Source organism: Ammospiza caudacuta, chromosome 27, assembly GCF_027887145.1.
Source record: "Ammospiza caudacuta isolate bAmmCau1 chromosome 27, bAmmCau1.pri, whole genome shotgun sequence".
NCBI classification, from domain to species: domain Eukaryota; kingdom Metazoa; phylum Chordata; class Aves; order Passeriformes; family Passerellidae; genus Ammospiza; species Ammospiza caudacuta.
In genome coordinates, this window is record NC_080619.1 from 6257879 (window position 1) to 6281028 (window position 23150).

The 23150-nt window shown below is 54.1% G+C and overlaps 1 protein-coding gene across 6 annotated transcripts in view; it reads right to left on the reverse strand.

The window, feature by feature from the left end:
• MAPT (microtubule associated protein tau) overlaps positions 1-12614 on the reverse strand; it is a 43281-nt gene extending 30667 nt beyond the window's left edge. For all 6 annotated transcript variants that reach the window (XM_058820387.1, XM_058820386.1, XM_058820385.1 and 3 more), the window contains exon 1: positions 12480-12614. The gene's annotated coding sequence lies outside the window, so the exon portion shown is untranslated. The remainder of the gene's footprint in view (positions 1-12479) is intronic.
• Between the last annotated feature and the right edge of the window lie 10536 nt (positions 12615-23150).

Sequence of the window (23150 nt, forward strand, 5' to 3'; positions counted from 1 at the left end):
ATGGATCTTCCTTCCTTCATCTTCCACCCATTCCTTATTTCCTTCTCACTTCTGGCCTGACCAACCTTTCCCAGCACCAGTGCAGCCCCCAAGCGTTCCCCGTGAGCTCTCAGAGGGCATTTCAGGGTGGGCACGGCCCAGGGAGGTGCTGGCACTCCGGATCACCCAGCTCATGCCACGACATGATGCGAAAATCAGGCTGCCCCTAAGTGCCCAGAGTTTAGGTAGATTAGAGCTCTGCTCAGCAGGGCTTAGGTGGCAGCACAAAAGGAGGCAGCAGCAGTTTTAAAGCAGCCCAGCGTGCCCAGCAGGCTCTCTGCAGAGAGGGGAGAGAAGCCTCTTTGGCAGGGATTTGCCAGGCTCTGCCTGAGGATTTCTTCTTCCCACCCCCTGCTACAGCATCCTGCAGCTCCGCCGAGCCCCGAGATGGTCGATGGGGGGGATAAATTCCTCCTCCCCAAAATCCTGCTTGCTTGGGAAGCCTTTAAGCAGTTGAACACGTAGAGCGGATCAGAGAGAAGGCAGATCTTATTTACCAGCTAATTCCCTTTGACTCTTCCCATCCCAACCTGCTGCAAACCAGAGCCTCCTCCCCGCTGCTGCTGCAGGTTTAAGGCAGGCTCGACAGCTCTGGGGCTTGTAGCAGCCATTATTCACTGCACAGAAAGTGCTGGAAGGCTGATATATTCCCCCAGCACTGCCTTTCCAAGGCTGGGATGGTGCCCAGATGTGGCTGCAACACCAGGCACCAGGACAGAGTCACGGACTGCTGCCCCAGCCACCAAAAGGGATGGGGAGAGGGAAAAGAATTCCCCAAAAATGTCCCTGGAGTTTTAATGAATTGGGACAATGGATGGCACAGCAGCTGCTCTGCCCCATCGAGTGCCTGTTTTACCCTGGCTGGCAAACATCACCGTGAGGAGGCAGAAATGGCTTTTGGAGAGATTGCACCGCCTGAAGGGAGGACAGCAGAAAAACATCCATCCCCACCGACTGACACTGCCACACTCCCCTGTGTGGCCCACTGGAAGTGTCAGGGGTGTGCCCAGGACAGAGCTGCTGGCAGAGCACTCTGGGGACAGGCAGGGCTCACCTGCTCTGGGGACAATTGCCACCTCACAAACACAGGGCAGCTCCTGTGGCCAGCAGGGTCTCATGGCTACCACAATCTTCCTCATTAACACGAGGCCAGAAACAAGCTGACAGAACTTATTTCATGCTCCAGTGGGTACCAAACCAGCTCCCAGGGCGGGGCCAGGCTGGTGGATTCAGAGCACCCCCATTTCCCCCAGTACAGCCCATCTGGGAGGGCACTGAGCACTGCTGCACCCATCCTGAGCTCCCTGAAACGTAATTCAGCCAATCAAAGAGCTGAGAAATACCCCAAAAGTCACCCTGTCAATGAGATATACAGGGAACAGCCTCACAGGACCGTGGGTCAAACAGTCTGCATTGGACTGCAAAAACTGCCAGCACCAGCCACCACCCAGCTGCACCTGAGCCCCACCAAGTTTTGCCTCAGGCTTGAAAAAGACATTTCGAGACACAAGGTGTGTGTTTATTGCTTACTTTGATCTCAGCTGCTCCCCTTTCTTTGATTTCACAGTGCTGACAACGTTTGCTGCACCCTGACAGAAGTTCTGTGAATATTCAATGCTGCCACAGTAATGAAGATATTAAATATGAAAGATTCTTCATGCCACAGCTCCAGCCTAGTGAGCAATCCCAGCCAGAGCACATGAGACACAACCAGGAGAGCCTTGTGGCCACTGATGTTGCAGGAGATTTTCTCAGGGCCAGGAAAACATTCTCCATGGATTGGGCCATCATATGTGAAGTTATTTTTGAGCTGTTTCAGCACACGGATAGAAAATAAAACGATGACAACGGCACCATCTGCTGCAGCTACTGTCACGCCACCGTGGCTGGCATGGCTCTGGCAGCCACAGAAATCCTGTCCCAGGGGAGAAGCCAAGGTGAGGCTCCCCAGGGATCCCTGCCTTAATCCTGCAGGGTGAAATCCCTGCTTTCCTCCTGCAGGGTAAAATCCCTGTCTTCCTCCTGAAGGGTTCAATCTCTGCTTTCCTCCTGCAGGATCCCATCCCTGTTTTCCTCCTGCAGGATCCCATCCCTGCAGGATCCCATCCCTGCTTTCCTCCTGCAGGATCCCATCCCTCCTTTCCCATCTCTGCAGGATCCCATCCCTGCTTTAATCCTGCAGGATTCCATCCCTGCCTTCCTCCTGCAGGATCCCATCCCTGCTTTCCCATCCCTGCAGGATCCCATCCCTGCTTTACTCCTGCAGGATTCTATCCCTGCTTTACTCCTGCAGGATTCTATCCCTGCTTTACTCCTGCAGGATCCCATCCCTGCTTTCCCATCCCTGCAGGATCTCATCCCTGCTTTCCTCCTGCAGGATCCCATCCCTGCCTTCCTCATGCAGGATCTCATCCCTGCTTTGCAATCCCTGCAGGATCCCATCCCTGCTTTCCTCCTGCAGGATCCAAGGCTGACTGCAGCAGTGGGTTCCAGGGTGCTGTATCAGGGACACATCCCAGAGGAGCAGAGGGGAAGGACAGGGTGTCCAGCAGCAAGGCTGGAACAAACATTCCCAGCCTGGAACAGCCCAGTTCCAGCCTCCCCTACACTCCATGCACTGTCCTCATTTCACCAAGCCATCACTCCCAGCCACTTGACACCCCAAACTGGGCACCAGCCAGTCCCTGGCCCCCGTGCCCAGCTCCAGCTCCCCAGGGGGACTGGCAGATCTGGAATGCAGCAGGAGCTCACCAGGACACTCTGTAAATACAGAGGGAAGGCTCAGCCATTCCCGACACGCTGGTTCCTTAGCCTAGAAAGCAGCAAACACGTCAGATCTCACCAGTTTTCGGGGCTCCAGCAGGACCTGTCCTCACCCCAGCAGCCACCACGCCACCAGAGCAGGCTCTGTCACGCCTGTTTTAGCTCCTGTCTGGCTCTGCTGAATTATTTTTGTTTTTCATGACTCAGAGGCCCTTCAGATGAGGTCAAAAGTCACAGTGTGTTTCCTCAACATCATCTTTCATTCTTTAGTGCCAAAAGACAACAAACAATAGGACATTCATCAAGTGTCTCTGTTTTGCTTTTTATGTTGTTGCATAACAGCAGAAAAACGCTGTTCCCTAAAATGTTCACAACTGTATTTACTAAAACAAAAAGCTCCATTTTTTTATTAAATCTCTATCAGGTCAGTAAGAAGATAAACGCGGGGGGGGGGGGAAGCCTAATCTGGAAAAGCTCAAGAGAGAAAACAAACAAACAGACAAACATCAGCAGGAGAGCTGAGTGTGGGGATGAGAGAATCCTCAATTTCTGACAGGGAGGGGAGGGACAGGGACATGCCAGCCCAGGGGAAGCAGGTGGGCACCCCAAAAGCAGCACCTGGGAGCTCCAGCCCTGCTCCCAGGAGCTGTTGATCCCACAAGGATCAACAAGGCACCAGTGACTGTTTCTGCCCATGTTCTGCATGACATGAACAGCAAGGGACTTGTGATGGGAGATGGCTGTGGCTCCCCACACCCTGCACAAGATCACAGAATCTGAGAGCCAGAGCTCTTCCTTCTAACACAAAAACCCGACAGTAGCTGCATTTGTACCTTTATTTCTCCTAACAAGGGAGCACAGTTCGTGCTGAGGCACAGGACAAACGAGGGTTTTACAGTAAGGATGAACAGCAAATAAAAACCTTTATACCAAAACATCCCTACTGAGCTCTTGGATGTCTCTCCCCAGCTGGTCTTTGCCCAGTTTGGGCCACTTGGGATGACAATCAAGCAGCAATCTGTCTTGTCTTGATTTTAGTTTTATGGGGCCAACGAGCAGATTTGAGCACAAGCAGATGCAGGCACTGTGACTAAGTGACAGTCCACATGGGAACACGCACCATAAATTCAGCCTAAGAGTTGTAAAACCATTATTTCCCCTCCTAACCCAAAGGGTAAAGGAAGAGAAAGTTGAAAAAAAAAAAAAAATCATAATCCACATGCACTTCATCTTCCCCAGGAATTAGCCCAGTTGGTGCCAACCTTTCCCCTCACAGGGATGAGCGAAATTGTCCGAATTTAAGCCTGCCCCAAGTCTCAGAATTCCAGCTCAATCTCCCCCAGTACATTAGTTAAAAATAAACGAGGTGCAATCAGGCTCCTCGGGGATTTTATCCTCTTTCAGCTCTAAATGCAGCTCTGCTGTCACATGTGTGCCATGTACAAAGGGGCCGCCTGCCTCCCAGCATCACTCCTGCCCCAAAATAATCTCGCTCCTGCTCTCGGTTCACCAGGGCTCCATTCACGTTCCCCGGGGTCACGGGCTCTCTCTCAGTCACTAAAACAAAGGCTGGAAGATGCAGGGCCGCTGGTGTGTCAGCGCTGCTTGTTTTCATCGTGGATGAATGGAGCCAGCCTGTTTGGAGAGGCTCCGGCCACACCTAAAGCCACGGCTTTGTCATCCCTTATCGAGGGAGGCAGGAGCCTTCTGCTGTCCCCACCGAGCCAAAAGCTTCACCCACCCCACACAGCTGCCCCTTTTCTGAGGAGAGGCATTCACGGCTTTTTTTTTCCTGGCTGCAGCAATCGTTACACAAAAAAGTCACTTTACTCCTAGCTCCCTCCCAAGCCTGGCATTCCCCGGTGCTGCTCACCTGGACACAAACACCACAAACGCCACAGCAGGATTTTTCCCTTTAAGAAAAAAAAAGGAGAGGCTCCTGGATGCTGAGAGAGCAAACAAGCCCAAAAGTCCAAAACTCCTCTGCTAAGGTGAGCAGCAGTGGGTAATGAAACCTGCTCTGGAGCTGAGCACGGGCCTCAGACAGCCCTGACAATAAGCCCTGCTATTAGACACAAAAGCAGTGACATATTTGAGAGATTAGGCATTAAAAAGTGCCTTCACATTAAAGAGTATTCATTCTTCACCTCCTGCCTGGAGGAACCAGGGGGAAGGGAGGAGCTGGCAAAGTAATCCAGCTACTACTGACATGGGGGGGGGAAAAGCAGAACTCAGGCAAAGTAAGCTCCAAAATCATGAAACAAAGAGGCAGCTCAGCAATTCCTGATGCTGGAATTCCACATTCTGCACGGAGCCGGGTCCCCACCATGCTCTCAGGCAAGCACCAGCACAGAGCTGGGGCTGCCAGGCAGGGTTTAATATGGAAGGGTGAGGGGGCAGGAGCAGGAGAGATGGATGAGCAAGGAGAGCAGACAGGACAGCAGGCCCAGGTGTGCCCAAGATGCTGCTCAGGATGAGAACAAAACCAGGGACTCCTCCTGCTCACAGCTGCTCTTTTTGGATCACCCACCCACCACCAGAACCTGCAGGGCTCCACAAACCTCAGAGTCACTCCCTTTGTCCAACGTCCTCATTCTGGTCCCAATATCTTCATTCTGGTCCCATCCTCTCTAAATCTGCTCTCCCAGGCAGTGACTCCAAGCCATGCCATAGTTTGAACAGATTTTACCTGCTTTCCTTTTCACCCCCCCGCAACAGCAATTTATTTTTTTCTGCCTATTCACGCCTGCCAGGCTGTCCATTATTACACCGGGAAATGCTGAGGGAAAACCGTGTAGTTTTCTGTCCAATTTGGAGACGTCCATTGTTAAAAGCTTCTCGTACAAATCCCTCCAGGCAGCTCCAGGCAGCACCCTTTGTCATGCTGATGAGGCAGGAGGTAAAACCACACATAAGCAGTAACTTCAGAGGGCAGAATTTGCTCAGGGTGGAATCTGCCCTTGAATTCTGAGTCGGTGGGAGCTGAAAATCAACCACAAAAGGCAATTCTGATTTTGGATTAAATCCCAGCTTTGGGCTCACGAACACCACAAACTACAGCTGCCAGCAGAGAGCACGACAAGCTCCAGTTCTGCCACATCACTCAGTTTCCTCTCACCTTAAAGCACACAGGTAACTCAATCCCAGCCACTCTCAGCCCATCAAACAGGATCTGAGGAGGGTAATGAAGCACTGGCTCCTGCAGGGAGGAGTCAGCACTTTGCACCAGGTGGGTCAGCACCAGCCACATTTCCAAATCTTACATTCCCTTCTCTTGTCACCATACCAAAGTCAAGCACAGCTGCAGATATAAATGTCATTTTTATACAAAGGCTCCTCACATAACCCTGAGGGGGCACAAACACAGAGCAACCTCCAGGAAGGAATCCCTGCAGATTATCCCTTCTCTTGGGACAGTCTCCTCTCTCCTCTCATCCCGTGGTCTCCAACTAACGCAAAAAACAGGAACAGACACTTCTCCTTCTGTCTGAGGCTCATCCTGAGATCCACAGCAGTCAGGCAGGACAAGCCTCATTGCCCATCACTTGGCCTCTCAATTTGAGTGTGGCAGCGCTGGTCTGCTCGTGGTTTGGCTGAGAATGTGCACAGCTGGCCAGATGCGCCCCCTGCCCCAGGAAGCCCAGGTGAAATGACATTTCATTTCACAGAGAAGGAGCACCACACACATGCTCCATACTGAGACCTTGCACAGCTGGCCAGATGCGCCCCCTGCCCCAGGAAGCCCAGGTGAAGTGAAATTTCCATTTCACGGAGAAGGAGAGCAGAGCTGCTTCTGAGCACCACACACGCTCCACATTGAGACCTTGCACAGCTGGCCAGATGTGCTCCTGCCCCAGGAAGCCCAGGTGAAATGACATTTTTTTCTCACAGAGAAGGAGCAGAGCTGCTTCTGAGCACAACGCACACTCCCCATTGAGACCGTGCCAACAAACCTTGGATTGAAGTAACCTTTAATCAAAGAAAAGATAAAATGTTTCCTAGGACAGGGAACAATTTAACCACTCCGAACACCTCCCCTACTTGCGCCAATTTCAGCTTCAGAAGCGCAAACTCTCATTCGCGGGGCACGGAAAGCAGTTGGTTTATCTCAGAAGCGAATCTCCAGCCCTCCCCAAACAGGCCGAGCTGGATGTCCTCAGGAGTCACAGGAGAGGCTTCTTTAGATGTTTCGAGTCATTTACAAACACCTCATGGAATTTCATTCTGCGGCAACTGACTCGAGCCGCTGATGAAATCCATCTGAAATTACATCTGGCACTTCCAGGCAGACAGCCCGGGGCAGGGGCTGCGGGGGAGCCACAAAGTGCAGCTGATAAGTGGCACAAAGCCCTTCAAGTCCCACACGTGCTATTCAAACCCCTCAATACGAGTGGTTTCATCCGTCTCGTGATGTGCTGAAGAGTTAACACAGCTTTTCCTGCCCCTCCACGCCCCACACCAACCTCTGTCCTTGCCTGGAGCATCACCCGGAGCTGGGGATCACAGGATGATGGAATATCCCCATCTGAAAGGGACCAAATCGATCATCGGCCCTGCACAGGACATCCCCACAGTCCCACCCTGTGCCTGGGGGCACTGTCCAAACACACCTGAGCTCTTCTTGGGGACAAACCCCTGGCCAAAGTGAGAAAATCCCACTGCTCTGCAGCACAGCACGGAGGGAAGGCAGAGAGGTCAGGGCAGGTAGAGCGGAGAGGCTGCAAAGATGGAAATAATTAGCCCAAGTGCAGCAATAATCCTTTTAGCTGCACAGAAGGTATCCCCTGGTGCTCCCTTTCCCTGGGTATTTAAAGAAGAGACGCTGAAAACAGGAGCCAGGCCCTGCGTTATGACCACCTTCACTAATTGGTCTGCTAGGAAAGAAAAGGGAAAACCAGCGGATTGATTTCTGAGGAGCAAAAAAGCTCATTAGACTTGCAAAGAAAACCCACTCAAGTCTAAAGGCACAGATACTTCTCCTCCAGACTCCAGTGTAAACCACACATGCTTTCCACAGGCACTTAAAAAAAACCCAGCCTACAACCAGCAGATTTCAGTGTAAAACAAAGCTCCAGCTCACAGATGGAGGAGGGAGATCCAAGAGAGACTCGGATTCACTCAGTCCCTCACAGCAGAGCTCACCCACCTTACAAACCTCGCAAGGGCTTTCCTAAAGGGCCACAATTCTGCTGCATCCAGCACATCCTAGGGTGAGCTGCAAAGACAGCTTGGGACTGAGGGCTGTTCATGCTGAGCAGCCAGGAGGGAACAGCCCTGCACAGAGCAGGAGCTCCACATCACCCTGGAGTGATCCAGCAGTGATCCAGCGTGGGGGCTGCACCTCTGGCAAGGCACATCTGAGCCAGCCTGGTGCTCAGGGAGGTTTCTCCAAGCCCACCTGCCCCAGACCACTCACCCTAATCCTGGTGCTCAGGAAGGTTTCTCCAAGCCCACCTGCCCCAGACCACTCACAGTAATCCTGATGCTCAGGGAGGTTTCTCCAAGCCCACCTGCTTTGCCCCAGACCACTCACCCTAATCCTGGTGCTCAGGGAGGTTTCTCCAAGCCCACCCTGCTTTGCCCCAGACCACTCACCCTAATCCTGGTGCTCAGGGAGGTTTCTCCAAGCCCACCCTGCTTTGCCCCAGACCACTCACCCTAATCCTCCTGCCAGGGGAGTGGGGACATCTCTGTGCTGCTCTGCATGACCAGCAGCCCAATCCACTTCTGCAATCGCTTCCTTTTCCATCTCCACGGGCAGGCAGCACCCAGCACTGCCCAATTTACTGATGAGCATCCCCAGCCCTGGGATTTGCCCTTGGGGTGAGCCCCAGGCACCACCCAGCCAGCTCTGGAGCCTGAGCAGCACAGCCCAGCCAGCAGAGCCCCTGAGGTAGGAAGAGATTACACTGCATTGGCAGAAAAACCTAGAAAGCCAGCCCAGCCACTGCAGCAGGAGGGAGAGGCCCTCAGAGAGCTGCTGCTCCTCTCAGCTGAGGCTGGGAACAGCCAGGATGCTGAGCTGGGGCTCCCCGTGCTGCAGGACAGGTACAGAGGGGAACAATCCCCTCAGCTACTCCAACTCAGCCAGAGAGGCCCCTTCTGCTCCAAGAAAGGGCTCTCAGTGCTTTTCCACACACTCGTGGGTTTGCAGACCTCAGAACGAGCCAGAAGGCATCAGCCATGCCCATCTTGCTCAGGGTTGGCTGCTTTACCTGCGTGCAGAGCCACAACCCCCCTAAATTCCTTTCAAACCCTGCTGCCACATTCCAGCAGCCCCAACATCCTCCCAGAGGGACGCCACAAGCCCCAGGCACTGCACTGCAAGCTCCCACCTCTCAATCCAGCCCCTCACCTTAGCACACAGCCTAGGAGTCAAGCAGCCAAGCCACAAGCCCACTGAGCAAACTGGAAAACACTGGGAGCCAGGTGGAAACCATTGCCCTGGCTCCTCCCGGACTCATTCATCAAGTGTCAGAGCATTCCTACAGCTAAATTAGCAGCACTGCCCCAAAGGACACCAGCACCACAGCCAAGCCTCATCAGCAGGCTGCGCTGACAAAATAAGATTATTCTGCTCGAGACAAACTCAGATCTTCCAGCTTTTGAATAATCTTGCTTTTGGGAAGAAAGGGACCGGCCACCCTGAGCATTTCCCCTTAGCCAGTGCCTCGTGATCCAATTTTCCACGCTCTGCCAACCCAGAGGGATTTGTGTGGAGGTCTGGGGTGGGCACAGCCGGCACCAGGACGGGCCCACCAGCCACGGCTGTGCTGCAGGATGTGTCAGGACAATTTGTCACTCCCGTGCTGATGGAGGCAGCATTTCAGGAGCTTCAGCATCGACATCAGCTCCAAAACATTCCCAACGTGGCCGTTCCATCAGCCCTGCAATGCTGTGGAGCCCAAACTGCACGTGGGGACACAAAGGTGACACAAATTCCCTCCATCCCTGCTGCTGCACCCTCAGCACTGCCCAGCAAAGTGGTACCCAAACCCCACGCCTGGAAAACGCTGGAAAAAAGCCCGTGGTGCTGCACAGATCAACGAGCACTCCACGAGGAACACGGCTCTCTGAAATGCAGCAGAGGAGCACAAAAGGCAGAAGATGAAACACCCACCTCAGCAGCGTGCCACGAGCATCCCTGACTGGCTACACCCAGCTCTTCCTCACCGAGAAAGGGCAGCTACAGTGCCACATTTTTCTCTTTTTTATCCTGTGAGGACTGCCCGGGGGAGCAGAATTTACCACGGTTTTTGGGGAAGGAAATGACAAAGCTACAGCATTCCCTTTTCATATATAAAATAAGTGAAATAAATACAGTTGCTTGGTCCTCCTGAAGGTGCAGTTCTTTAAGCACAAAGGGGATGGGACAGTTTGGATGGAATACCTTGGGAAGGCAGAGGCTGAGGGCAGCAAGGGATACAGGGGAGTGGGAAGGGTGAGCAAGCCCGAATTGGAAGCCAGAGCTGTAAATACTTCACACAGTGCTAGACAGAGGGAGACACCAAACCTGCACTTGCACCTGCAGGGGCTGGACCCATCCCCTGCTCAGGGAGCTGCACACAGAGCTCCCAACACCGCTATCCCCAGTTAATCCCTGCAGGATAAACATCCCTCTCGGATCTGTGACACCATCTGTGGGATGGGCATCGCGTTCCCCGGGTCTCAAAAAATGAACCCCACCTGCACCTTACTCCAAGAATGAGAAAATGCAATACTTTAATCAGGTGTGAACCATCTGCCAGCGGATCCCCATCCCTGGAAGCTTGGAGTGCAGGCTGGAGCAATCTGGTCTAATGGAAGATGTCCCTGCCCATGCCAGGGGGATGGAACATGGTCTGTAAGGCTCCTTTCAACCCAAACCATTCCACAATTCTATGTTCAAATCCTCTACAAATCACAGGTAAATCAGCCAACACTTTTCTTTTCTCCTTAAGCTGCTCATCTTGGGGTGAAAACCAAGCATTTTGTGTTTCAAGAGCGAACAAAGCATAACTGGGTTAGGCAATTCTTGACTCCTAAAGAGAACGAGGTTTTAATTCTTCTCCCCTTCAAGAGCAGCCTGCAAACGCCCAACTGAGACCTGTTCTGATTGACCACCCTAAAAAAATAATGCCAAGAAAACTGAAAGCCATCAAACACCCCAAATGTGAGGTGCTGGCAGCAGAGCCAAAACCCCTTCCACGGATGGAAGCAGGCAGCCATTGCTGGACAAGGCACATTAACGATCCTCAGCAGCAAATTCTGTTCCACTGATTCACACACGCATCCAACATCTGCCCACATCCACGCCGGGGAAGCTCGGGAATACTCTGCATACAAATGGTGACGGCTTAGCTCATCTCAGCTGCTCCTTCCAGCACGAGCAGCAAATGGAGCTGCACCTCGCGGGGTGGTACCGCAGCAAATGGAAGGAGAAACTCCCTCTGAAGTGATGGCAGCTGCCCTGCAGGATTTCGTTTCTAGGTGTCCAAAAACACCAGGAGAAATCGTCTTCCCTAAGCCAAGCCTCCCTTGTGCTCGTGTGGCAGTTGGGGATGCAGGCAGGCATCTCCATCCCTCACCTGGAACGAGCTGTTTCTGCTCCTTGCAGGGTGAATTGCTCCAAGGCAGGAGGGCAGGTGTGTGCTCCTGGAAACACCTGGCCAGGAAACTTCCCTTTTCCCAGCTAAGTTATATTTAAAATAAAGAAATACCCAACAAGCACGGGTAAAAAAGGCGAAACCCAGAAAGGGGGGGGGCAGCTCCATGCCCCACCTGGTGGGATTTGGGGACGAGAAAGAAGAGACAGCATGGGAAGAGGCAGATGGAAGGGACAAGGGGGCAATTCCAGCATGACAAGGGCAATCCCAGCATGGCACTGGGATGCTTGAGATGTGCCCGGCACATCCAGGGACCAGCATGGAGCCCCATCCCAGCCCCAAACCCACGAGGATGGGCATCCCCATCCTGGGGCTGGAAAACACCCGGGATTCAACAGGATGGGACCCACCACGCTCACGTTAAACACCGAACCCCTCGACACGGGCACCGGGGGGTGCAACAAAGCCGGGCAGCGCCGGGGTGCCGTGACCTCAATAACGCTTCCCCCCACGCAAAATTTAGGGCTGGGCGTGTGCAGCTCCTTTTTTCCCTTTTTTTTTTTTTTTTTTTTTTTTAATTCGAAACGCTTTTTCGTTACGGTTTGCCATTATTGATTAATTTGCCGTTTTTAATCACCGCTGCCTCCCCCCTCGAGGCGGCTGCAGAACATGGCCCCGCGCTGCCGCCCCTCCTGCCGCAGCCCCGGCCCCACCTGCCGGGAGGAACGGGGCCGAAACGGGCGCAAAGCGGGGAGCAAGCCCCAAACCCGCCCTTCTCCATCGCTCCATCCCTCCATCCATCCATCCGTCCATCCCTCCATCCCTCCATCCCTCGCTGCCGCACCTGCCCCGGCCGCCCGCGCTGCCGCAGGGGCCGCGCCTCGCGCTGCCGCAGCCCCGGGGCGCCGGCACCGGGACACGCCCCTCCCCTCGCTTTTGGGATGAAATGGACGGATTTTGCTTCTTGATTGATTTTTTTTGGTTTTTTTTCTCTCCCCCCTCCCCGTTCTCCGCGCGGGACGCGGCGGAGGGAGAGCGCGCCCGGGGGTTCAGCGCCCCGCTCCAGCCCACGGCAGCCTCCCCTCCCCGTACCTGCCGCTGCTGCGGGGGTGTCCGCACCGGAGCCGGCTGCTGACAGCGGTGGCGGTGACGGTGACAGCGGCGGCGGCGGCGGCGGCGGCGCGGGCGGGGCGGGGGCGCGCGCGGGCTCCGGAACCTTCGCCGCGCCGGCGGGGCGGGAGCGCGCGCGCGCGTGCGCGGAGCGCCGCCGAGCCGCCCGGGCCCCCCGCCTCTCGCGGGGAGCGCTCGCCCCGCCCGCGCGCGCGCCCCCGCCGCCGCCGCCGCCGCCCCATTGTCTGCGGGCAGCGGGGGCGCGCGCGCCGCCCCGGCCGGCAGGGGGCGCTGCCGCGATGCCCCCGCTCCTCACGGCCCGGCCCGGCCCGCTCCGGCCTGCGGCGGCCGCGGTGCGCATCGAGCCCCGGTACACACCGGTACACACCCGGTACATACACCGGTAAACACACCGGTAAACACCCAGCTCCGGTACACACCCGGTACACACCGAGCCCCGGTACTCATGGAGCTCCGGTACACACCGGTAAACACACCGCTAAACACCCAGCTCCGGTTCACAGCCGGTACACACCGACCCCCCCCCCCCCCCGGGACACCGCCTCGCCCAGCCCTGCCGCCCGCTCCCATCCCCAGTTCCGCCCGGCCACGCGCCCCGCACACGCTGCGGAGGGGCACGGCCCGCAGCGTCCGTGGGGATGGCGGCAGCGCGGCCCGGGGGGGAGCGGCCGCGCCTCGGCACCGCCCGGCGCCAGCTCAGCATCTGCTCAGCACCACTCAGCATCTGCTCAGCACCACTCAGCATCTGCTCAGCACCATCCCAGGAGCACCTCAGCACCATCTCAGCACCACTCAGTATCTGCTCAGCACCATCTCAGTATCTGCTCAGCACCATACCAGTACCATTCAGTAACTGCTCAGCACCATCCCAGGAGCACCTCAGTACCACTCAGTACCAGCTCAGCACCACTCAGTATCTGCTCAGCACCACTCAGTACCAGCTCAGCACCACTCAGTATCTGCTCAGCACCACTCAGTAACTGCTCAGCACCATCTCAGGAGCAACTCAGCACCATCTCAGGAGCACCTCAGTACCATCTCAGCACCACTCAGTATCTGCTCAGCACCATCTCAGTATCTGCTCAGCACCATCTCAGTATCTGCTCAGCACCATCCCAGTACCATTCAGTAACTGCTCAGCACCATCCCAGGAGCACCTCAGCACCACTCAGTAACTGCTCAGCACCATCTCAGGAGCACCTCAGCACCATCTCAGGAGCACCTCAGCACCACTCAGTACCAGCTCAGCACCACTCAGTATCTGCTCAGCACCACTCAGTACCAGCTCAGCACCACTCTGTAACTGCTCAGCACCATCTCAGGAGCACCTCAGCACCACTCAGTAACTGCTCAGCACCACTCAGTAACTGCTCAGCACCATCTCAGGAGCACCTCAGCACCACTCAGTAACTGCTCAGCACCATCTCAGCACCACTCAGTATCTGCTCAGCACCATCTCAGGAGCACCTCAGTACCATCTCAGCACCACTCAGTATCTGCTCAGCACCATCCCAGTACCATTCAGTAACTGCTCAGCACCATCCCAGGAGCACCTCAGCACCACTCAGTAACTGCTCAGCACCATCTCAGGAGCACCTCAGCACCATCTCAGGAGCACCTCAGCACCACTCAGTAACTGCTCAGCACCATCTCAGGAGCACCTCAGCACCACTCAGTACCAGCTCAGCACCACTCAGTATCTGCTCAGCACCATCTCAGTACCAGCTCAGCACCACTCAGTATCTGCTCAGCACCACTCAGTAACTGCTCAGCACCATCTCAGGAGCACTCAGTATCTGCTCAGCACCATCTCAGGAGCACCTCAGTACCATCTCAGCACCACTCAGTATCTGCTCAGCACCATCCCAGGAGCACCTCAGAAACTGCTCAGCACCATCTCAGTATCTGCTCAGCACCATCCCAGGAGCACCTCAGCACCATCTCAGCACCACTCAGTATCTGCTCAGCACCATACCAGTACCATTCAGTAACTGCTCAGCACCATCCCAGGAGCACCTCAGCACCATCCCAGGAGCACCTCAGCACCACTCAGTAACTGCTCAGCACCATCCCAGGAGCACCTCAGCACCATCTCAGGAGCACCTCAGCACCATCTCAGCACCACTCAGTAACTGCTCAGCACCATCCCAGGAGCACCTCAGCACCATCTCAGGAGCACCTCAGCACCATCTCAGCACCACTCAGTAACTGCTCAGCACCATCTCAGGAGCACTCAGTATCTGCTCAGCACCATCCCAGGAGCACCTCAGTAACTGCTCAGCACCATCTCAGCACCACTCAGTATCTGATCAGCACCATCCCAGGAGCAGCTCAGCACCACTCAGTATCTGCTCAGCACCATCCCAGGAGCACCTCAGCACCATCTCAGCACCACTCAGTATCTGCTCAGCACCATCTCAGTATCTGCTCAGCACCATACCAGTACCATTCAGTAACTGCTCAGCACCATCCCAGGAGCACCTCAGCACCATCTCAGGAGCACCTCAGCACCATCTCAGCACCACTCAGTATCTGCTCAGCACCATCCCAGTACCATTCAGTAACTGCTCAGCACCATCCCAGGAGCACCTCAGCATCATCCCAGGAGCACCTCAGCACCACTCAGTAACTGCTCAGCACCATCCCAGGAGCACCTCAGCACCATCTCAGGAGCACCTCAGCACCATCTCAGCACCACTCAGTATCTGCTCAGCACCATCTCAGTATCTGCTCAGCACCATCTCAGTATCTGCTCAGCACCATCCCAGTACCATTCAGTAACTGCTCAGCACCATCCCAGGAGCACCTCAGCACCATTCAGTAACTGCTCAGCACCATCCCAGGAGCACCTCAGAAACTGCTCAGCACCATCTCAGCACCACTCAGTATCTGCTCAGCACCACTCAGTATCTGCTCAGCACCATCTCAGTATCTGCTCAGCACCATCTCAGTATCTGCTCAGCACCATCCCAGTACCATTCAGTAACTGCTCAGCACCATCCCAGGAGCACCTCAGCACCATTCAGTAACTGCTCAGCACCATCCCAGGAGCACCTCAGAAACTGCTCAGCACCATCTCAGCACCACTCAGTATCTGCTCAGCACCACTCAGTAACTGCTCAGCACCTTCCCAGGAGCACCTCAGCACCATCTCAGGAGCACCTCAGCACCATCTCAGCACCACTCAGTATCTGCTCAGCACCATCCCAGGAGCACCTCAGAAACTGCTCAGCACCATCTCAGTATCTGCTCAGCACCACTCAGTAACTGCTCAGCACCATCTCAGGAGCAACTCAGCACCATCTCAGGAGCACCTCAGTACCATCTCAGCACCACTCAGTATCTGCTCAGCACCATCTCAGTATCTGCTCAGCACCATCTCAGTAACTGCTCAGCACCATCCCAGGAGCACCTCAGCACCATCTCAGGAGCACCTCAGCACCACTCAGTAACTGCTCAGCACCATCTCAGCACCACTCAGTATCTGCTCAGCACCATCCCAGTACCATTCAGTAACTGCTCAGCACCATCCCAGGAGCACCTCAGCACCATCCCAGGAGCACCTCAGCACCACTCAGTAACTGCTCAGCACCATCTCAGGAGCAACTCAGCACCATCTCAGGAGCACCTCAGTACCATCTCAGCACCACTCAGTATCTGCTCAGCACCATCCCAGTACCATTCAGTAACTGCTCAGCACCATCCCAGGAGCACCTCAGCACCATCCCAGGAGCACCTCAGCACCACTCAGTAACTGCTCAGCACCATCTCAGGAGCAACTCAGCACCATCTCAGGAGCACCTCAGTACCATCTCAGCACCACTCAGTATCTGCTCAGCACCATCTCAGTATCTGCTCAGCACCATCTCAGTATCTGCTCAGCACCATCCCAGTACCATTCAGTAACTGCTCAGCACCATCCCAGGAGCACCTCAGCACCATTCAGTAACTGCTCAGCACCATCCCAGGAGCACCTCAGCACCACTCAGTAACTGCTCAGCACCATCCCAGGAGCACCTCAGCACCACTCAGTAACTGCTCAGCACCATCCCAGGAGCACCTCAGAAACTGCTCAGCACCATCTCAGCACCACTCAGTATCTGCTCAGCACCACTCAGTAACTGCTCAGCACCATCCCAGGAGCACCTCAGCACCATCTCAGGAGCACCTCAGCACCATCTCAGCACCACTCAGTATCTGCTCAGCACCATCCCAGGAGCACCTCAGCACCACTCAGTAACTGCTCAGCACCATCTCAGCACCACTCAGTATCTGCTCAGCACCATCTCAGGAGCACCTCAGTACCACTCAGTAACTGCTCAGCACCATTCAGTAACTGCTCAGCACCATCTCAGCACCATCTCAGGAGCAACTCAGCACCATCTCAGGAGCACCTCAGTACCATCTCAGCACCACTCAGTATCTGCTCAGCACCATCTCAGTATCTGCTCAGCACCATCTCAGTATCTGCTCAGCACCATCCCAGTACCATTCAGTAACTGCTCAGCACCATCCCAGGAGCACCTCAGCACCATTCAGTAACTGCTCAGCACCATCCCAGGAGCACCTCAGAAACTGCTCAGCACCATCTCAGCACCACTCAGTAACTGCTCAGCACCATCCCAGGAGCACCTCAGCACCATCTCAGGAGCACCTCAGCACCATCTCAGCACCACTCAGTATCTGCTCAGCACCATCTCAGGAGCACCTCAGCACCATCCCAGGAGCACCTCAGCACCACTCAGTAACTGCTCAGCACCATCCCAGGAGCACCTCAGCACCATCCCAGGAGCACCTCAGCACCACTCAGTAACTGCTCAGCACCATCTCAGCACCACTCAGTATCTGCTCAGCACCATCTCAGGAGCACCTCAGCACCACTCAGTAACTGCTCAGCACCATCTCAGCACCACTCAGTATCTGCTCAGCACCATCCCAGTACCATTCAGTAACTGCTCAGCACCATCCCAGGAGCACCTCAGCACCATCCCAGGAGCACCTCAGCACCACTCAGTATCTGCTCAGCACCATCTCAGCACCACTCAGTATCTGCTCAGCACCACTCAGTATCTGCCCAGCACCACTCAGTATCTGCTCAGCACCATCCCAGGAGCACCTCAGCACCATCTCAGCACCACTCAGTATCTGCTCAGCACCATCTCAGTATCTGCTCAGCACCATCCCAGTACCACTCAGTAACTGCTCAGCACCATCTCAGCACCACTCAGTATCTGCTCAGCACCATCTCAGCACCATCTCAGGAGCACCTCAGCACCACTCAGTAACTGCTCAGCACCATCTCAGCACCACTCAGTATCTGCTCAGCACCATCTCAGTATCTGCTCAGCACCATCCCAGTACCATTCAGTAACTGCTCAGCACCATCCCAGGAGCACCTCAGCACCGTCCCAGGAGCACCTCAGCACCACTCAGTAACTGCTCAGCACCATCCCAGGAGCACCTCAGCACCATCCCAGGAGCACCTCAGCACCACTCAGTAACTGCTCAGCACCATCTCAGGATAATTGCATTTAATAGAGAAACTGCAGGAGGGTAGGATACAGTTGTCAGTTTTTCCTGACAACCACTGAGGTGCAAATCAAGGACAAACAGGTCTTTCCAGGAGCCCACACATGCAACACCAGTCTGCTTTTTAAAGTAGACCAGGTTGGGAATGATCTGTCTTGGTTTGGAATAAAGCTTTATGGAGTGTCAAAGCTCTTCTCTTACTACAGTATCAATAACGGCAAACTTACAGATTAGAATTGTACAAAAAATTGATTTATGAACATGCAATGTTATGAGATAGTTGGGTTTTTTGTTTTCAGGTCAACAGTAATAGGCAAGCCATCAGAAACCAGAGAAATGGTTCTTTTCTGCCCATTTTTAAACTGCCTAAAGAGTACCCACTGTAATTTAGCTGGAGAATTTTCCTAGATTAGACACGTCTCCCCTCAAAAATCTATCACAGCTTTGGGAATTGTAAAACAAACACTACAGTGCTACAAGGGGATCCGTCCTTGTGAGACAACTGAAAACAAGATGATTTGCAGTGCAAGCAGCTCGAGCCCAATGTGGGACAGCAGCTCTCTCTTCCTGAAGTTACCTCCATTCCCACTTACATCTGCCTGGGTTCCCAGCACAAATCCTGTCTGGATCCAAGAAATCCTGGGCTGGGCAGTGAGGCATGGTTAGCCAGAGCCAGGCACAGCCACATCCAGGCCGTTTAGATCTGTTGGCAAAGGATAGCCAAGAGTGAAATGCACCAATTGCTGCAGCAATGCTGAGATGTCTCCAGAACTGCTGGAGCAGCCCAAGTCCCAAAGTGCAGCCCTGGGTGGGAAGAGCTCGTGGCAATCAGCAGATCCTGCCCCAGCTGAAAGGAACTGCAGAGAAGCTCTCTAAGGGCACATCTCTTACCTGTATGTGCAGCAGGCTGACAGCTGATGCAGAGTTTAATTACTGCACTGAGCTCTTCTGTACCTTCCTCGTGTTCACAGGGGCTTTTGTTTGTTGGAAAATGTATCTGGGAATTTTTCCTACTTTTCTGAGGCCAGGCTCCTCTTTCCTCCACACTCCTGGCCCATACTGCTGCTAGGTGTATACTATTTTAACACAAAACTAAAGGATTCCTTTATAAGGAGCAAACAAAACCATGGGGTCTTTATCTTCCATACCAGTATCTTCATCCCTAAGACCAGGCTTATTTTCCTCCCAGGAAACTATTTTAACACAAAATTATAAAGGAATCCTTTAGGGAGCAAACCATGGGGGTCTACCTGTATCTTCATCCCTAAGACCAGGCTTATTTACCTCCCAGGTGAGATTTGTCCCCTGTTTCATAACGACCAAGGTTTTCCCTGGCAGGTGCCACAGAAGGCAGAACATCACTCTGCAGGTCTCACCTGCATTAGAAATTCTGGGTTATATTCTGGTTTATACAAGTCTGATGTCCCTAGGGCCTCCTCTGGCCACAAGCTGCTTCATTTGAGTCACTTAATTCAGCTTAAGCCTGGCTTTTGCAAAACCATAATGATCCCGGCTGAAGCAAATACTCCAATTCTGCACTGGCTTAATTCCATTAAAGCACTACCCGGATCCTTTTGCAACCTGGGCGTTAAAGTTCACTTAAATTAAGGAACTGGGCTAACTGCTTTCGGAGCGGGATTTTGGATGCGACCAGAGGGGCTGGATGGTTCCAGAGCTGACAGAGCAGGTGTGACCCTGCCCGGTGAGGAGCCCTGGGCACACAGAGCAGCGCTCTGGCCCAGGACACCGGCTGGGTTTCGTAAGAGCTGCGAGCAGCGTTACACAAGCAGCGTCACGGCAGGACAGAGCCAGCAGGGCTCACGCAAACCTCCCCAGCATCATCGGGACCAGGGCTCAGCCGGCTCCTTCCCCGCAAACCAGGCACGACTCTCAGCCTGGACAGGGTGAAAAACGCGTGTATTTTGTGATTGGCTTTTGGCAAATATTGAAGTGGATGTTATGTGCGTAGTGTTAGAAAGTGATGCTGTATTAATTCCCTTAAATATGGGTTTAGGTGATAAAAATTGTTAAAATAGAAACGGTGCTATGTAAGGTGCTTTGTTTAAAAGAAAGGGCTTGCAGCCAGGTAGCAGCAACGGGACGCCTGAATCTTTCAGAGAAAGGGAATTTATTGCCTTCTTATCAGAAGAAACGAACTTCATCCCGCCTTGAAGGTCCTGTTAGGATTCGGAGGAAGAAGTTGACGATCCCGTATTTGAATGGAATTTATGCATCATGTATAAATATGCAACAGGCTGTTGCTTTTAAGGGTTAATCCCCTGTTAATGTGGGTCCTTCTTCGGGCTCGTGGTGCCCAGAAAAAGGTACCGAGACGTCCGTAACTCTTTGTTTTTATTGTCTCATATTGTCCTAATTCAATTTGTCCAAATTGTTGTTACTCTGTGTTACTAATTTTTTTAACCATTTTATTACTATTAAACTTTTAAAGATTTTGCAAACAAGTGTATGGCGTTCTTCACAGACAGTGACTGAACAGTTCATTTCCGCAGTAATGGGAGCACGGCTCACCCTGCCCAGCCTGCCAAGGACTGCAGGGACTGCGAGGATGTGAATTGGGGACAGAAAGGTTCCCTTGGGCAGCGCAGGCGGCCAGCGGGCCGTGACTCAGCACAAAGAGCCAGCCAGGTCCTCAGCAGGGCTGAGCTCGGGGTAAACAAACTCACCCTTTCACCCTGACCTCTTTAGCAAATGAAGAGACCCAAAAAAAAACAATCAAGGCGCTTAAACCATCTTTCACTGGTCCTTCTTGACCCCACCCCATCTGAGAAAACTTTATTCCTGTCTCTTTTCAGCTGTGCGGAAGCCACACCAAGCCCAGCGCCTAAACCAGAAGATACAAGACCCAGCACCCCTAAGGACAGACATATCTTTAATTAATCATTATTCCATCTCTAAATCGCCAGCTGCAAGAGGCTCTCAGACCATTTAAAGCCCGTGTCTCTAAGAGGCAGAGCTGACTCATCAGGGAGGCACAGGATGTGTTCACTTACGGGACCTTGTGGGAATTATCGGGCTCCTGGGCTCACATCTCTTAAAGCCAACATTCCCTTGGACCTGGTGCCATGGAAGGGCAGTTCCCAGCACTGGCTTCCCCCTCTGCTGACAGCTCTCAGAGGTGCCAGGAGGGCCTTCATTCCTGGAGGAGAGCAGCCAGCAGAGCTCTGCCAGCTCTGCAAAGGGACGGGGCACATCTCTGGGTGAAACAGGTGAAATTCCAACACCCTGAGACTGCAAACCGAGCCCTGAGCTGCTCCTGTTCAACAGGCAGAGCTGCTGTGGCACCTGCACGTCACCTGTCCTTGAGAGCTCCGTCCTTCCCACAGGATGGCACTGCCCGGGCAGCAGAGAGGCCATGGGCACCAGCTCAGGGTTTATCAGAGTTTGTCAGGGCAGGAGTTCAGCGGGCTCCGAGGCAGGGATTGCATCACACAGCACCACAGCATCTCCTGCAGTGATGCTGTCACACGAACGAGTCACCAGGAGCTCTGGCCTGCGGGGCTCTCCTGAAGGACGAAGCCCTGGAGCTGTTATCTCATTCATTCCAGCTGTGCAGCCCAGCTGTGCTGCCGGGGGTCCGGGCGGGGTTCCGAGGGGCTTCGGGAGCCATCTGCTGTCATCAGCCCAGATTACAGCGAGGGGCTGACGGCACCAGGCTCCCTCCCACCCTCCCAGCGCCACTGAGGTTGGGAAAGACCTCCAAGATGATCCAGCCCAACCTGCGACCCATCAACCTTATCAACCAGGCCAGAGCACTGAGCGCCGTGTTGAGCCATTCCCTGGACACCCCCAGGGATGGAGACTCCACCACCCTCCTGGGCAGCCCCTGCCAATGCCTAATCACCCTTTCAGTGAAGAAACTCCTCCCGAGAAAATACCCGAATTTAACTACAAGCAGAAATAAGAGCCCCTCAGGGAGATCACCACCTCAGCCGGAAGGATTTGGTGCTCTCCATAGGAAACACAGCGCTCCCAACACAGGGAAGGGCTCCACGTGAGGGCCTGCAGTGAGCAGAGATGGGGTTCCAGACCCCCAGCATTAATGCCAGCTCCCACAGGCCCAGGTGGGAGCAGCAGGGCACTCACCCCCTGCTCAGAGGGCCGGGCGGAGCTGCAGGGAGCGCGGCACAGGACGGGGACATGCTGGGTGATGCTCACAGTGCTCTGGGAACTGAGGGGCTTTGTTCCTCTGCAGGCAGCACAGTGGCACTGGGCCTGGCACGGCACAGTGCCCATGTCCCAGCCTGATGTTGGCCCTGGCACGACAAGCGTGCAACCCCGGTGGGCTCAGGATGGTGAGGGCGAGAGCCCCAGGGCTTCAGCACGGTGGGTGTGCAAGGCACATACAAGGCGTGTGTCAGGTGTGTACCAGGTGTGTACCGGGTGTCCGTGTTCCAGGTGTTTGTGTCCCAGGTGTGTCTGTATTCCAGGGGTTTCTCTATTCCAGGTGTTTCTCTATTCCAGCTGTTTCTATGTCTGTATTCCAGCTGTGTCTGAATCCCAGGTTCTTCTGTATTCCATCTCTGTCAGTATTCCAGCTGTTTCTGTGTTCCAGTTGTTTGCGTATTCCAGCTGTATCTGTGTTCCAGCTGTTTCCCTATCCCAGCTGTTTCTGTGTTCTAGGTGTGTCTCTATTCCAGCTGTTTCCCTATCCCAGCTGTTTCTGTGCCTGTATCCCAGGCTGGTCTCTATCCCAGCTGTTTCTGTGTCTGTATCCCAGGTGTCTCTATTCCAGCTGTTTCCCTGTCCCAGCTGTTTCTGTGTTCTAGGTGTGTCTCTATCCCAGCTGTTTCTCTATTCCAGCTGTTTCCCTGTCCCAGCTGTTTCCCTATCCCAGCTGTTTCTGTGTCTGTATCCCAGGTGTCTCTATTCCGGCTGTTTCCCTGTCCCAGCTGTTTCTCTATTCCAGCTGTTTCTGTGTTATAGGTGTGTCTCTATCCCAGCTGTTTCCCTATCCCAGCTGTTTCTGTGTCTGTATCCCAGGTGTCTCTATTCCGGCTGTTTCCCTGTCCCAGCTGTTTCTCTATTCCGGCTGTTTCCCTGTCCCAGCTGTTTCTCTATTCCAGCTGTTTCCCTATCCCAGCT